This window comes from Ictidomys tridecemlineatus, chromosome 4, assembly GCF_052094955.1.
Source record: "Ictidomys tridecemlineatus isolate mIctTri1 chromosome 4, mIctTri1.hap1, whole genome shotgun sequence".
NCBI classification, from domain to species: domain Eukaryota; kingdom Metazoa; phylum Chordata; class Mammalia; order Rodentia; family Sciuridae; genus Ictidomys; species Ictidomys tridecemlineatus.
In genome coordinates this window covers 22,657,958-22,674,853 of record NC_135480.1, presented here as the reverse complement: position 1 = coordinate 22,674,853, position 16,896 = coordinate 22,657,958, and the positions used below count along the sequence as shown (strand labels likewise).

The window sequence follows — 16,896 nt, the reverse complement described above, 5'->3', positions numbered from 1 at the left end:
TTCTGTAACCGCACCTTGGCCACAGGCCTATGCGACCCTGCACCGTCTGCCTATAGTTTGGGGGACGAGAGGATAATTTGCTTGAGCTCCGTGCTGGCCTGGGCTGGGGGGAGGGGCCTGGAACCCGTGAAAAAAGGTCTCCCTTTCCAGGCGCCCTCCAGCCCTGCCTTCCACTAACTGGGAGAAGGAAGTGGAGACTCTTCCCAAAGGGAAAACTTGGGAGGGAAGCAGGGAGAAGAGCTTTGGAAGTGAAGTTGGGGGGTCACCACAGCGCTCCTCGGTTTGCATTACTGCATTCACCGACTGGCAACCCCGCCTGGTCCGGTCTTGCGGACCCAGCTGTGTACTTGTGTGGGAAAGATGCCGAGAACGATGGGAACCTGGGCTCAGCACAGAGCTCAGTGCGTGAGCAGCAATCCAGCACCTTCATCCTTCCCAGGTCATTGAGTGCACCGATCTCCCTCACCCCACCCCCTCCCAGAAACGTCAGAGGTTTGGAAAGAATCGGTGAGAAATGGAGGCCAAGGACGGGCCAAGCACCAAAGCGAGTATCCTCAGCAACAGAATAGAAGGAAACCCATTATCAGTGCCTTGGCAGTATGTCCTTAAGTGACCCGTTTTCTGCAAGGTATCAGGTGCCAAGGTAGCCCGCACAGCCTTGTTGCTATCTTGAAACTTGCGTCTCCACTGGTAGCTATTTCCAATGACTGTGAAATGAGGTGGAGGGGCTGCCTGAGACAAGGACTTCAGAGAAGAAGCTCCCTAAGCGAATAAGTGTCTCCGTGGAGAGCCATATACACTGTGGCACATAACCTGAGGTCTGGAAGCCACCCGTCACCCACATGACAGGGAGGAAAGACAAGAATGTGAGGAAGATTGGGGAGGATATCTGGATCTGGCCCGGGCCCATTTCCTTGTCTCTCTAAGGGAAATCACAGGGTTGTTGTGTTTGCATGTGGGTTATAGTCCCCTAAGACCCTTCTATGGAAAGTAAAGCTGAAGTGTGTCCAGACGTTAAGAGTGCTCATTTCTTAGATGGCCAGGAAATAGGATTGGAAAAGGGTTGAGTGCCCTTTGGCGGGTGTCTGTGTGTCTGGACACCTGCCTTTCTACCCTTGGCTCTCCAGGCAGCTATTTGGCTCTGGACACAACTCAATTACATGTGGGGGTGCCCATTGTAATTGAATGGCTAATGGAGTGCCAGGCACCTTGGGGAAAACAAAAGGGGTGCCAAGTACGGTCCCTGACCTAAAGGAGGACATAATCCATCGGGGGATCTTGTGCTCTGAAAATACATAGGGAAATGCCTGTAGGTGAGATTAAGAGCCAAAGTGAGTGGTGGACAAGGGCTTTGATACAATGGAGGTAGCAGTAGAGGCCAAGGAGCCAGAGAAGAATAGAGAGGGTTTGACTAAAAAGATAGAAACTTGATGCATGAGCAAAGGCAGAGTGGAAGGGATAATTGTGGCCAGCCCACTGGTCAGGGAAAAGTCTGATTTGTCTGGAAGGGAGGGTTTGAGTTGGGAAAGCCAAAGATCTTGATGGCATAGGCCACTGAAGCCCAGAGCACAGACTCTCAGGTTCTCCTGCAGCATCCCCGCCCCACTTCCCCAGGTGCCCAGTGCTCTGCTCTGATCCCATAAAATGCTTCTCAGAAACATCAGTGGCTACTGCCCAAAACTCTATCATGGCACCCGAGGTCCTTTATAATCCACTGCAGACCTGCCTGCTCAGCCTTCTCTCCTAGCCCACCCTTTCAGGCCCACCGTATCCCCAGCATTGCCCCTGGTGCACGCCCTCTGCACCCCTCCTTGTGAGTCTTCATTCACTGGCCTTGCCCTTCCTTTGGAATGTCCTCTCCTCCCTCACCACTTCTGCCCACTCATCTTGGAAAACACAGCTCAAGTGCCAGCTCATCACCCAGCCAGATGTAATTTTCATCTGAGTTCCCACAACATCGTGTACTCAATCTTGGCACCTCACGATCTTGGTTTTGTTATGAATGTGTAGAGGCATCATTCTTCGAGGTAGGTACCACTGATGGGGCCACTCAGCATCTCCATCTATGAGCCAAGGGGCTCATCACGGTCACCCTGTTCCAAGCCACCATCATCTTTTACCTGGACTGCTGTGGCAGCCTCCTGAGCAGTTCCATTGCTTCCCTCCTGCCCTCTTCAGTCACTTCTTCATTGGGCAGCAAGAGGGACCAGATCATGTCACTGTGCTGCTCAAAACCCTGTAATGATTTCCCATCATGTCCAATGTTACTCAAAACTTAGCATCTTGGTCAAGACTCAATGTCATCTGGCCCCATGTACTTCTCAGAGGCCTTGCTTACTAAGCTCTGGCCACACTGACTCTTTCTATTTCTGGAATATTCCAAGCTCTTTTCTGCTCAGAGCTTTTGTACTTACCGGCCCCTCCTTTTTTTTTTTTTTTTTTTTGGTACCAGGAATTGAACTCAGGGGCCCTCTACCACTGAGCCACATTGCCAGCCCTATTTTGTATTTTATTTAGAGACAGGGTTGCTTAGCACCTCACTTTTTGCTGAGGCTGGCTTTGAACGCGTGATTCTCCTGTCTCTGCCTCCGGAGCCTCTGGGATTACAGGTGTGCTCCACTGCACCCAGCTTACTGGCCCCTCTTATATGGAGTCCATGTCTCTTAGAATTCCATACCTCGCTCCTCACTTCATGCATGTCTCTGGTCAACTAGCTTCTCCTCAGAGAAGAACCATTCTTTGATTGCCTTGTCTAGAAAAGACCTTCCTAGCAGTCACTCTTCTTAGCCTTACTTTTTCTTCAAGGCCATTACCACTATTAGAACATACTATATTTATTTGTTTTTATTGGTTGTCTTTCACTACCATGAGAAGGTGAACCTGGTGAGGTCAGGAACTTCTGTGTCATTCACTAATGTACAACAGTGCTTCCTCCTCACGCATAGTAGGTGCTTGGAACAGTCAATGTGTAAATGAGTGAACGAATCTTAACTCTGTTACTAAGCTATAAGCTCCCAAAGGACAAACACCGGGTTCTAGGCATTTAAGTTCCCCCTCTCCAGCTCCTCCTTTCTTACTCATAAGTGCACTTGAATGCTTGTCAAGTGAATTTCGCATTCTGAAGAGAACATCCCTAGCTGTTCCCCCCTTTAATATAACTACAGTATCTCCCTTTATCCTTGGGGAATAAGTCCCAAGACCTCCAATGGATGCCTGAAACCACAGGTAGTACTCGGTTCTATGTATACTATGATTTTTTTTCTTATACATGAAAATTTATAATAAAATTTAAATTAGGCACAGTAAAAAATTAAGAATGATAATAAGTAGAATAATTATAACAATATACTGTACTATTATGTCAATGTGGTCTCTCTCACAGAATATATCCCTGTACTTTAATCACTTTTCTTGTGATGCTATGACACAGCGCCTTTGTGATGAGATGAAGTGAGGCAATGATCACAGGCAGTGTGACATACTGTAAGCTCTACGGTAACAGTGGATCTGATAGCCAAGATGGCTGCTAGACACCTAGCGGGAGGGTAGCATCTACAGCATGGACACACCAGACATTCACATTTTAAGTAGAACAGAGCAAGATTTCATCATGCTGGTCAAAACAGCTCACTTTAAAACTTATGAATTATTTCTGGAATTTTCCATGTAATGTCTTAGGACTGAAATTGACCACAGAAAACTAAAACCATAGGAAGCAAAATCATAGATAAAGGGGGAAATCAGGAAATGGCCTCTACCTATTCTGTCACCCCCAGAATGACCCAATCTTTATCACACTGATCCTTGGGAGGTCTGCCAAGTCAATGTTTCTGTGGATCTCAACCCATTAATGAGTGGTGACCCACTAACTTTAGTGAAATAGAATGAATAAGGAAATATCAGAGTGCACTGTAGGTTTTAAGGCTAAGTATAATTTTCTTTCAGGTGTGGGCGTATATCTTCAGGTCATGATAGAAAATAAATATCTTTTTGTTGGAAGTCCTAGGCCCCCATAGGTTATCAAGGTGGCAGGGATGAATAGGTGTGTCTCTGCATTTAGACCAATGATTCTCAAACTTTTTAGGGGCCTCTCACCTACTAGGTAAGTACTCTACCACTGAGCTGCATCCCCACCTCTTTTTATTCTGAGACAGGGTCTCTCCCACTAAGTTGCCTAGGATGGCCTTGAACTTATGCTCCTCCTGCCTCAGCCTCCAGAGTAGCTGAGGTGTGCACTCAGTTTTGTACTCTTAATAATTAAGAAGCTACCTGTATTGTCTGTTAGCTCTGTCCCAAGCACTGTGTCACACAGTTTCATGCTCATTATCTCATAAAGTCCTCATAACAAGTCTTTTCCTCCTTTTACAAAGGAGGAAACTGAGGCTTCAGGATATTAATACCTTGCCCATGATCACAAAGCTGGTTAACTGCTGAGCCAGTGGCCCACTTCTAGAGCTCTCCTTAACCACTACTCTGCAATATCTGCAGCAGCATCTGTTCTTTGATTTCATGTACTTAACTGAAAAAGCTTCCCCTTGGTTTATGTCAGAAAATAAATAGTACTCACCCCACATTCTGATGGGAGACGTGTTTTAAGGCAGCCGTGGGCATCGATGAGGTGTTGTCCTGCTTAAGAGTTCCACAGACCTAGAAAGTTTGAGAGTCACTGGTCTAGTGGAGACAGACACACACACACACACACACACAGATAGGGGGCAGGGGGTGGGGAAGAAAGAGCCATGTCCACAGCTGTTCAAGAAAGCCCCTTGAAAGGAACTGTGGCTTTAATAGAGAGACACAGCCACTGACAAGCCCTAGCTTGTCAGGAAGGAAATGGGGAAATAAATATCCTACCATATTCCCCTCCCATTTTTGGATTTCCTCCCAGGGACCCCCTTAGCTGAACCAGAGATCAAGAAAGTCTGCTGATGCAGGCCCTAGAGAGCAAGCTCTCAGGCACAAAACCGGTAGAGAGAACGCAGGATGGATTTAAGGGGGCAAATGGAGAATCCCCAGCTTTCCATCCTCAGCCCCAGCACAGACCAATAAAAACTCCCAGGCCTAGAAGGCCAACTCCTGGCTCCTGCAGTGCTTGACAGCTCACCATGGCTGTCACCTCTCCCTAAAGGACAAGATCTGAACTGGCCAAGTGGGACATTGTGCAGTCTTGGGCCACATTGCAAGCCCCTCCCTCGGCCCTCTCTTCTTTCACTGGGCTGCCAAGTGAGGAAAAACAGGCCAGAAAAAGAACTGGCCCCCCTCCTCTACCTAGGCAATTGTAGCTCTGCCAGTGCTTGGGCATCTTGTCCGTGATCTAATCATGGACGAGGTCAGTGGATTTTTATGCAGGCTGGGAATTTAACTGTCTGAATGGCAGAAATTTATTCCTGCCAGGATTTTGTACACTTCAGAACTGAAACCCCCCTGGGGAAGAGAAGCAGTGCAAGGGGCGGGGAAACAGTAGAAATGCAACCTTCTGAAGGCATGTTTCTGCCGTGTGCATTTGGCCCAGCCTTTGCAGGCAAGTGTGTGGCTGCATTGTGGCTGAAATATGAATGAACGTGGTTGTGTGCAGGTGCATGAATGACTGTAGTTTCTGTGAATGAATGCATTTGTGATGGAGGGTGTCTGGGAGCCTTTGCAAGCTGGGGTAGTGGTTTGCAGGTGCCTGGCTGTCTGGAAGCATCCACAGATAGGATGTCTTTACCAAAGTCTCTGAGTGTTGGTTAGGGGCAGGGAGGGGAGATATTTTATCTTCTCAAGACACTTCCCTTTTGCTGCTGCTGCTGCTGCTGCTGTGGCATTATGTACAGTGGCAATCGCCTTGTCCTTCCTGAAGCCCCAGAGAAGAGAGAGGAGAAAGACAAAGGGGAAAATGTGGTCAGTCATCAGCTGAAGTCTCCTGCAGCCACCAGGAATTGTCCTTAGATAAACTCTATCCCCATGTCCTCCTGACTGGCCCTTACGGCTCCTCCTTGGGGCTGAGCAAGGGCAGGTGGGTAGCAGTTGGAATATGATTCTCTCTGACCTCCACTCCCCCCAACTACTAGCCTGGTGTGGTAAAATGATGCATATTTTTTCCTTGCCTGACATGTTGGGGTCTGCAAGATCTTACCCTCTTCTCTCTCCCAATCAGATTTGAAGGAACGCAGGGGAGGGCCTCATCCTTTTAGGAAAATCGTCATAAGCAAAAATTGTTGGGTGGTTACACATTGAAAACTTGATCCTGTGGGGAAATACATATATAAAATTATGGTCCCCTCGATTTTAAGTCTTCAGATTTAAAAACTTTTTTGGGCTCCCCTTCTTCATCCAAGCCCCCCACATCCTTTGTCATCCAAGAGGCCTCTGGGAGGTCTCCTGTATACAATGGCCCTAATTAGTCCCCTCATTAATAGTCTTAGTAGAGGCCAAAGACTGAATGGGTCAGAGAAACCAAATTCTTTTTTCAACCAGAGACACAAGTGCAGCCCCATTTGAGGAGGGTGAGTCAGTGAAGAAGGGTGGAGAGCAAGAATGTGGGAAATGCAGATCACAAAGTGATCTAAACTGCTTTCTCTGAAAACAGAAAAGTCTTACATCCCCCTCAAAGATCTGAAAGTGGCATATCCCACCTGCTTGACTTCCATGAGGGGGACACTATATTCACATATATAAGTCATAGGTGTATACATATATATATATATATATATATATATATATATATATATAATATATGGTTGTAAAATAGAACAATTAAACCTATATTGTTAGCTATGGGAAGGGGGCAGTGCCCCCCCATAAAAAGACTTTTAATAAATGCAAATTTTAATAATAATACAATTTAATTATCAGATTGCATATTTAAATCCCCCAGATTATAGCCTAATCCTATTGTGGGGTGGGGTGGGGGGGTTGCTGTGCCTCTTCTGCCTGGCAGCCATAAGAGGACAACACATCAGAGTCCTTGCTTATGAATGTACTACCTCTGCTAAAAGTGAATGCCAGGCGCTTTGTGTTTGTATGAATGGGGGTTGCATGTGCTGGTCAGAGGCCACGTGAGACACGGGGGTGGGAATTATGTCTTCAAAAAAATGAATTGGAAGAAATGAAACAGGGAAGGTGTGAATGACATACATCTCCCCGAAAGCACCCCTCCACCACAATGCCCATTGCCACAATAGGGGCACACCTGTTTTATTAAAATTAATCCCTGCCTTTGAAAATATCAATAGATCAATGTCTGTACTTGTGTTCCACCCTTCACTGGGGCCAGACTGCTAAAAACAGAGGGCTGCAACACAAAAGATACCGCAGTCAGCTCAAGCAGGGAGTTATTTTTAGATCAGAAAAAAAGAGGGGAGAGAGAGAGAGAGAGAGAGAGAGAGAGAGAGAGAGAGAGAGAGAGAGAGAGAGAGAGAAAGAGAGTTCTGGATTTTGCAATCTAATTTGGTCCCTTTTCTTAAGGAAAAAAAAAATCCCTATCAATGGCATTTTCCATACAATCTGATTTCTGTTTGACTCCTAGAAAAAGAAGAGATTTAGGGCTGAAAATTCTGGAGTTTTATGGCTGATTCTAGCTAGTAGCCTTTCTTCACCAGGCTCCAACTGAATTAATTTGATACTATTTTTGAAAGTCAGTGTTTCTAAGGGAGACCTAATGACGCACTGACGTCAATGCAGGTCAATAGCACACACGGCTGGAACTGGGCGTGCTACACGGAGCCAGAGCTGGAGCCTTTCCAAACAGCCCCAAATCTGCAAATATCCCAGCTTTGCAGGGGGCTGGGGGCGGGGGAAACCAGGGTTTTGTAAGCATTGAGACCCCCACCATTTTTTTCAGAACGTCTTCAAAACTGATGCATGTTTTCCTAATGCAAGAAAAGAGAAATAAAAGAAAAAGAAAAGCTAAACAGATATAATCAGTCGCACTGCAGCACCAAAAAAAAAAAAAAATCATACCTGTCAAAGAAACCGTATGTAATCCGCGTGCACACACACATTTACGGTTCAGAATGCAATGCATATCATTAGGGTGTGTCTATAAATAGAACCGCTAGTATGTGCATCGGGACTTGGTCCCTGATCGGGGTTTTCGAACGTGGGTGATGAGTTTTTTGCTCTGATCAGTTACTCAGGAGGTGCCTGAATGTGTGGGGGTGGGAGCGTGGGAGGGGGCTGCCTTCTCTCTCCTTCCCCGTGGCTCCTCTCTCTCTCTCTCTCTCTCTCTCTCTCTCTCTCTCTCTCTCTCTCTCTCTCTCTTTCTCTCTCTCTCTCCCCTCTCCTCCCCCTCCCTCCTTCCCTCCCCCTTAGCCGCCCCCCTCTTCTCCCTTTCTCTCTTCTCTCTCTCTCCTTCAGCATCCCCTCTCTTTCTTTCTCTCCCCCTCCCTCCTTTCCCTCCCTCTCTCCCCCTCCCGCTCTCTTCTCCCTCTCCCTCTCCCTCCAAGTCTGGCACTGAACGCGAACTGTTTTGCTTTGCTCCGGGAAGAGTGCAGACACATAACGTGAAATCCCGAGCTTTTTGCGTGGTGCATTTAAAATGCTTCCTTATTTATATTACCCTCATTCCCTCACCTCTCCCACCCCCTCACCAGTCCTTCCAAATTTCCCTAGAAATCTGTGTAAAGCATGCGGAGGGGAAAAAACATTTGCACAAAAAGTGAAGGAGCTCGCCAAGGTAGGTTCTACCATGCACTGTCTTGTGTTTGGCTCTTGCAAAGTTTATGATGTCAGTTGGTGAATGTTTGGAGGAGTAGATCTGTCTGGCCATGATTACTGTCTTTTTCATGGAACAGCAATATTTGTACAAATTGCCTAGACTTCTTGGGTAGGCTTTCCTGGGGTCTTGTGTGTGTGGATTCTGCAGGAGGCATGCCAGTTGGAAGACAATCCTGTGGTGTTCAACTGGGGAAGGGATGCTGTGCTCCCCCCCCCCCACACCAGTGTTTTGTGCTGTGGGAATGGGAGGCTGGAGGGGGATTCTGTAGTGGGCAAGTGCTTATTCTACTTTGCCATATTTTGGACTGATTCTCATTCACTGAGCATTTTCATTCTTGTAATTATTTTGCATGTGAAAATCTGGTTCCAAAAAGGTTTCATGAAGTCAGAGCAAAGTGATGCGGGGGGGGGGGGGGGGAGTCAGGGAATGGTGGTGGTGATGATAGTGGTAATATTGCTTGCACAGAGAATTTAATCTTCTCACTTCCCACTATTTGGAGAAAATGGTAAGTCTTTAGTGGGTCTGAGCAAGATAGTTTTTGTTTAAAACCTTATTAGTGGGTAAAATGAAATTTAAAAACAAAACAAAACAAAAAAAAAACCATTTCCATTGCTAGAGCAAAAACTGCTACAGCTCACAACCACCTGTAGAGGGAAATCTTTATGCATGATTTCTTAAGGCCGGTTGTGGAGAGGAAAACAGCCAGAAAAGGCACCTGGCAAACTTTGCAATAGGAAGCCCAGAGGGGCCAGCCCGCAGGGTGGAAGGTTACATCAGTGGGGGCGGCAGGGGTCCTGCGAAGGCTGGAGCCTGGCCAGGGTCACTTGCTCACAGTTTGGGAAGCTGCAGAGTTGGCCTTCTGCTTGGAGGGTGCGGGGCAGTGCTAAGATGGGTGAGCCAGAGAAGGAGAAGCCTGATGGGAGCCAGGTCTGGCAGGGTGTGGGGGCGCGGGGAGTGCGTTTGATGAGGCTCGGAATCGTGCGGTGCCTAATGCTGGGTGGAGGAGGAGAGGTCACGAGGCCAGGTTTTCCCTCCCGCCCCAGGTCTTTCCTGCGGCTGCACAAAGCGAGGTGGTTATCAACAAGTGTTTCTCCTGAGAAGATTAGTTTTGACAGGGACTTCAAGGGGTTTTCTAATCTGGGTAAATCCACCAGTGCTTTATTGTGTGTAGCAAAGAGTCATTCTTTGTTGAGAAGGACCTCGGAGGAGAGAGGTGATGGGATGGAGGAGGGGGCTTTTGAACAGCGGCCATTTGACCTTGGGGGGGGACCAGAGTTCAAATCCTCCAGAGGGCTGAAAAGCTGTCATCATGATTCCTCCTCCCACTCAGCGTCTTCCATCCTAAGCTTTATGTTTAATGGGAAAAATTCAGCGCCTGGTGTTGGCCAAACCTCGTCAGTGGGAATTCCATGTGTCTGAGAGCAGATTTTTTTTTTTTTTAATCTAGGGAAGCGGGCAGCACTCAGCTGTAGTACTGTATTTTTTTTCCCCCTGCAAATGATCTTCTAGGAAAGCTGAATCACCTCCACTCTGAAGAGCAGCCACTTCTAGGAGGTGGAACACAAGCCTCATGGGGGTGGGGGGATACCCTTCATGATCTTTAAATAGAAACTGAGGGGGTACCATTTCAATACCTGGTGAAACTGAACCTGAAGGTAAAGAGCAGTGGGTGTGTGGGTTGGGTAGAGAAGACCACCTGGGCTGGGCTATACTTTGGAAGGAGCAAGTTTGTGTGTGTGTGTGGGGGGGTGTTTTCCTCCTGGGGGGGGAGTGTCACCAAATTAATATGAGAAGGGAATCTCTTCCAGCAAGAAGGTGGGAGATTGGGGGAGGACACTTGGAAATTAGAATAGGACACCATTGCCACACCCTCTAGGGCCAGAATAACCAACAGGCAGAGGACAAAGAAATGGGGGCAACATGTGGCACAGACTGGCCTCAGTCTCTGTTGGCCTGAAGCTTTATCCAGCTAAAGAAAGGAGAGAGGATGGGGACTCAGTTCTGACAGACCTGCCAGGCCAGCATGCCTGAAGTCCTGCGAAATGCCCCGTCATTTTTTTTGGCCAGTGGAAGGAGGGGGATGGTCTTTCACAGTCTGGGAGTCATGATGTCACAGGTTGCTCTTCTCAGAAGGAAATGGTTTCCATTCTCTACTTAAAGCCCACAAAGATTTGTCTCCTTTTAATTATAAGGGAAAGTAGTTATGAGAAAAAAATCTGATGCTGGAACTTCGGCCATGTGTCCTCCAAAGTCCCCCAGACCCATCAGCATCTGTCTCTACTCTCCTGAGGGGACCCAGTTGCAAAAGGCCACCAGACCAATGTACACTCCTTGCCACCTTTTTTCCCTGAAGGTACTTTACCTTCATCAACCTGCGCCCCCAAGTGCACATAAAGGCCACCTCTCTGGGGTTCTGCAGTGCCTAGTCACATGTCATGTGCAGACAAGGATGGGCAGTGAATGTTCTTACATACGTGCAGAGGCCACAAGAATACACATGTGTGTGCCCAGGATCCTATCCGCAACTGAGTTCCTGAGCAGCATGCCAGGGAGCCAACCTCCTCCCTCCTGTGTCAAGTCTAAAGATGCCAATCAAGAAACACCAGTCTAGGGGTGGACCTGACGTCCCTGAGTGTATGTGGTGAACCTGAATTTGCCTTGGGTTTCCTCATACTCATTCAGGAGTGTCAGTTGCCCCTTCGTGCAACGCTGGAGAACCGTTCCTGCATGCAGAGGTCTACCCATTTGTAAGAAGAAGGAAGCCCAACTTCCCTCGTCATCATCTTGGATGAGTCCTGCAGCTTCCACTCTGTTTACCAAAAGAAAAATAAGGGCAGGAGCAGGGCCAGCTGATGTGATTTGTGGGACCCTAAATAAACTGAAAGTGCAGGATCACTCATTTGAAATATAGGAAGAGCGCGTGCCATTAAAGGTACTAAAACAAAGTTTTTTTCCTTTCTGCCGCAGTCTCTGGACTTGTCGTGGTGTTTCTTATTTGCTGTCCAATGTCATACTAAATTCAAAAAGTTAAAATTTTAAATTATCAGCATGAATTTTACCATTCATCTTTCTATTGTGCAGTGCCAGGGTTGTGGTTTGTTTTTTTTTTTTTTTTTGGTCTGTCTGTCTTTCTTTTTTAGGACCTGGAATTGAACCCAGGAGCACGAAAGCACTGAACCACATCCCCTGTCCCCCGCGCCCCCCCCCCCCGGCTTTTTAAATTTTCTTAGTTGTCGTTGGACACAATGCGTTTATTTTATTTATTTTTTTTATGTGGTGCTGAGGATGGAACCCAGTGCCTCATATGTGCTAGGCGAGCGCTCTATCAAGGAGCTACAACCCCAGCCCCCCTGCCCTTTTTTAATATTTTATTTTGAGATGGGGTTTTGTTAAGTTGCTTAGAGCCTCACTAAGTTGCTGAGGCTGGCTTCAAACTTGCAGAGCCTTCTGCCTCAGCCTCCTGAGCCACTGGGTTTACAGGCGTGCGCCACTGCACCCTGCACAGGACCAGTTTCAAATGCAGAAATGATAGCATTTGATTCATTTGCAGACTCATGGAAATTATACAACTCATAATAGGAAATCAGGTCATACATGCCTGGGTATTTCATCCATACTAGAACAAAGGAGACATTGAATACAATGAACTCAACTAGTTTTATTTTATTTCCTGATATGAGCACACTCTACTGGTCCTCTCACCCTTCAGCTTGCTGTTGAATAGGGAAAGTCCCAAAGGTAAAAGAACCTTTGCTCTGTCATCACTTTCCTTGTATGTCACCATTTTCACCGTACCCTAGGGGATGGCAAGTACAGGGAAGGAACATGAATAAGAAACGATGGGCCAGGGTTCCTTGGTCATTAGTGTCATTTAGAACTCCATTGCCTTCTTTCTGCATTCAAAGCATCTGGTTCCTACAGAAAGCTGCATAGAGTACCCAGAAAAAAAGAAGAAAAGGACCTAGTCTTGCTTATGCTGTTACATAACCTTTACTAGACTTTAAGGCTCTTGCAGGGACAGTCCAGCTAGTGGGCAGGAGACCAATCCATGACTTATTTACTGTTTATGAATGAGCCTAGCACAGTGTTTGACCTCTTAGCGTTGCTGTGTCCTGATTGCCTCAATCACGGACTTACAGTCTACTTACTTTGCTCACAGGGCACTGCCAACACTGTGGGGCAGCAAGGACAGGTGGGCATGCATTGTGCCTATCTTCTCCCTTCACTCCTGTTCTCCATGAGCTCGTAGACGTCACTTACCAAACACGTTCAAAGATAAAATTACTAAGAATGTCAAGGCAATGGCAGTGGATTCTTAAACCAAATATGTAGTCTTTTTGAGCACAGGACCCTGCATGATGACCACAGATGTCATACCCTTAACAAGCCAGGAAGTAACCCAGGTCCCAAGCTGAGAATCCTGGTGCTCATCTTCCTTCATCAAGTGAATAATCCCACTTTTAGGGTAAAAAAAAAAAGAACAACTTTCACATCCTCCATTTTTGGTCCATTGCTTCTCCATTCTTCTCTAATCAAGTCCCACTCTGAAAAGCTCACCACTTCCTGGTGGCAGCATGACAGCTTTGAAGAGAGATTTCATCTGCTGGTTTCTTCTGGGTCCACCAAGACTTGATCTTGGAAATGAAGGCATCCACTCCATCTCTACCCACTAGTTTCAACCTTAGTTCCATCAAGCAGATACCCTGCCTGATCCATAGTTAGGTTTCACCATGTAAAATTAATAATAAAAAAATACTCCGCTTTCTTCATGAATGATTGTGCCAATGATCAAGTGTTTAATATTATTATTCTTATCTCACCACTTCTTTGAAGTCTGTCTGGGGATCTGCTGGTCCAGGATAACAGGTTCCCAGAAATCACTTTGGCAATAAATTCAATTGATGTGGACGTGGAAGAACCGGGGCTTGAGTCTCAAAGGGTCAAGGGGTAGACAGTCCTACTTTCCTGATGGACCCTGATAAGAAAGGAATTTTTCCTTCCTACGTCAACTGCCTTCCTGCTCCTTACCCTCTAAGGAGCAAGGCTAAAGATGTGAGAGGACCAAAGTGGAACTAGGATATTTATTAAAAGTGCATCCAACCTGGAGAATGGAGACGCTATTGACCCTCCAGCATTGGTTCAGGGGCTTCAGAGTTGTGTTTTTCTGCCTTCATCTAGCTCTCCTTTTTTTCCACCTGATCCTTTTGGGTGACGGCAACACCCTTTTGTGAAAGAGCTGGCTTGGTCTAAGCTGCATAGAGTACCCAGAAAAAAAAGAAGAAAAAGAACTAGTCTTGCTTATGCTGTCACATAACCTTTACTAGACTTTAAGGCTCTTGCGGTGACAGTCCAGCTAGACCAATCCATGACTTATTTACTGTTTATGAATGAGCCTAGCACAGTGTTTGACCTATAATGGGCAACTAATAAATGATAACTGACTCTGAGTATGTCTCATTTTTTGTGATAGTGTGTGTGGTAGCGAAAGTGGATTTGGAATCACACGACATAGGTGTGAGAGATCAAGTGGACCGCATGATTCTGGGCAAATTATTTCCCTTGTGATCTGCTTACTTCACCTGAACAGTAGGAATGTTGACATTTTAATATACCCCACAGGATTATCTTGAGAATGAAAAGAGATGGTTCATCGGAAAACACTAAAAAGAGTGTTCTACCGGTGATACATGTGTTTACATACGTGTGTGTGCCTAGGGGCAGATATTAAAGTGTCTTTAAATCCTGCTTTCCTCCCTTTACCATCTTGCTCAGAAATAGAGGTGGGCTGGTTAATAGTTCAGGCTTTGTAGCCAGATAGACCTGGGTTCAATATTTGGTTCCTGTACTTGGCTGGTTGTGTGGATTTCTATAAGTTATTTAAATTGTGGGTTTCCTGACATTTAAAATTAGCACCTACCTTGGGGTGGGGATGTGGCTCGGTGGTAGAGTGCTTGCCTTGCATGTGTGAGGCCCTAGATTTAATTCCCAGCATCAACATACACACACACACACACACACACACACACACACACATGTACCTACCGCAAAGAGTTATTTTGATGATGATTCACTGACTTTATATTTTCACATGGTTTGACACAGTGCTAGACATGTACTAAGTGTCTACTATATTATTTTAATTGTTATTTTTATTATTATATCTCTGGCCATTGGCGGGCCCAGGGAAGCATCTGAAAAGTGCCGTCTTTTCAAAGCATCTTCTCATGAGGTGTGTTGTAGATGTTGTTTCTATTATATGCCTTTCTTACCTGAGAAGATTACTCCTGTCCTGAAGCTGGCAGCGTTTTTCTTAGGTCTTTCTTCATACATAGAGACTCCTCTTAGGAGATTTGGGTAAAGTATGTCTTTCCCATTTCCCGACCAAAAGTCAAAGGAATTGCTCTTCATTGACCCTACCAAGCAGGGGACAGGCCTAGGCAACTTCCCAGGAGCTGTATTCAGAGCCTATTCACTCTTTTATTCCAGCACTCCCAACCCTGAAAGAGGAGGCATCTAGGTAAGGAGAAAGGAGCCCAGTGGATACTTAGCACAGTCTGGACTGAAGAGTATGAGTATGAGAAACTCACCTGCATTTTACTCCTAGGAGCCTAGAAACCAGACTGGAGTCTTCTCTCCACTGGGGTAGTGTCCCAAGTCCTCCTTGCAAATATGTGTATTTGCAGCTAATATCAATCTTGAGTTTCAGTGACCTCATTCTCTAGTATAGAACAGAAGGAAGTAACTCCTATCTGGTCCTTAAGGCTTCATTAAAACTGAGAACTCAAGAAAAACTTACAGAGGATCCCCTATTACCAAGCCATATTCAAGGCTCTGAAGGTCCATGATAACTAAGATCCTGGCTGCCACCATGGTGATCCCAGTCTGGAAAGTGGGAGAAACCTTTAACAGTACATATTATTCTTTTGGTGAGATCCTTATCAACCCCAGATGGTAAGTTTCTATTCCGGATTTACCTAACTTGTATCAAGAATCCTTTCATCCCTGAGTGTATGTCAGCATGTTAATTGGTGTGGATGGACCCGTTGGGAAACCAGAATGAGATCTATTCATCAAGATCCAGATTGTTAGTTCCAGAGATCCTTCGTAGTAGTTAGTGAGGATGCCAGGCTTTTATGGTAATTCATCCTCACTGAAGACCATGAGCTCATTATGTCAGGATGCATGGTTCCTAGAACTATAGGATTTATCCTGGCCCCTACATTTTTGGATGTTAAGAACCAAAGGGCCAATCTTTATTGGCCACTCTCTGCTGGGAGTGGCCTCAACCTAGTCTCAGTCTGAAGCAGGACTTCAGCTCCTAGTGCAAGGGTTATTTGCTTCTAATTATTTTCCTATACTGCATTTGCACAGATTTAGAAAATAGAAATGGTTCAGGAAGATGATATAAGGGACAAGAAAAGATCAAAATAGCTACTTTCTTTTACTGAAGGAAGAATCTTTCCCACTATCATCCCTTCTTTAGACACCTTGGACCAAATCAAGATGGTTTCTACTACTCCACATTGATTTCTAGGCTTTTAAGCTCTCCAATTAAAAAAAAAAAAAACAAAAACCAACCTTCGCCACCATGTACACATGACAAAGGCTGATCCATTCTGAGGGAAGTACCTTCCTATCGGAGCCTGGAAGTGAACAAGACCACAAGTCACTTATCAGAATGAACCTGTCATCTGCATGAACCCCAGATCCTGTCAAAATGTGAGGGATTCTCCTGAGTACAATCCAAGACCAAAGTTGCGATTTGACTTGTAACCAAAAATACTATTTCAAACCAACTGGAATGCATATATTTTCTAACACTGGTGGCCTAGAGCAGTAAGTTTTTCCAAGAATCAAAACATTTGGTGTTTGTGCTTGCTTCTGCAGCAAATATACCAAAAATAAGATTAGAATGGGACCTGTACAAAAATGGTGTGCAAATCCATGAAGTGGTCCATATTTTTAAAAACATCCATTTGATGCCAATGTCAAGAGAAGAGGGGATGGGAGGACGGGACAGGATGGGCCTGAGTCTGGGTCCCGAGTCCTCTCTTCTTCCTCTGGTCAGAGGTTCTTGGCTCTTCAAGGCAGTAGCTCCTTCATTTTTTCTCTTCTATGTCATCAGAAGCCTACCACCTTAGCCAGGCATGGTGGCGCACACCTGTAATCCCAGCAGCTCGAGAGGCTGAGGCAGAAGA

The 16,896-nt window shown here is 45.9% G+C and overlaps 1 long non-coding RNA gene across 2 annotated transcripts in view; it reads left to right on the top strand.

Moving 5' to 3' along the window:
- Positions 1-8,316: 8,316 nt before the first annotated feature.
- LOC144377050 (uncharacterized) overlaps positions 8,317-16,896 on the top strand; it is a 105,607-nt gene continuing 97,027 nt past the window's right edge. The window contains exon 1 of one of the 2 annotated variants that reach the window (XR_013437612.1): positions 8,317-8,656. This is a non-coding gene — a long non-coding RNA (uncharacterized LOC144377050). The remainder of the gene's footprint in view (positions 8,657-16,896) is intronic. The other variant, XR_013437613.1, reaches the window with a different exon arrangement.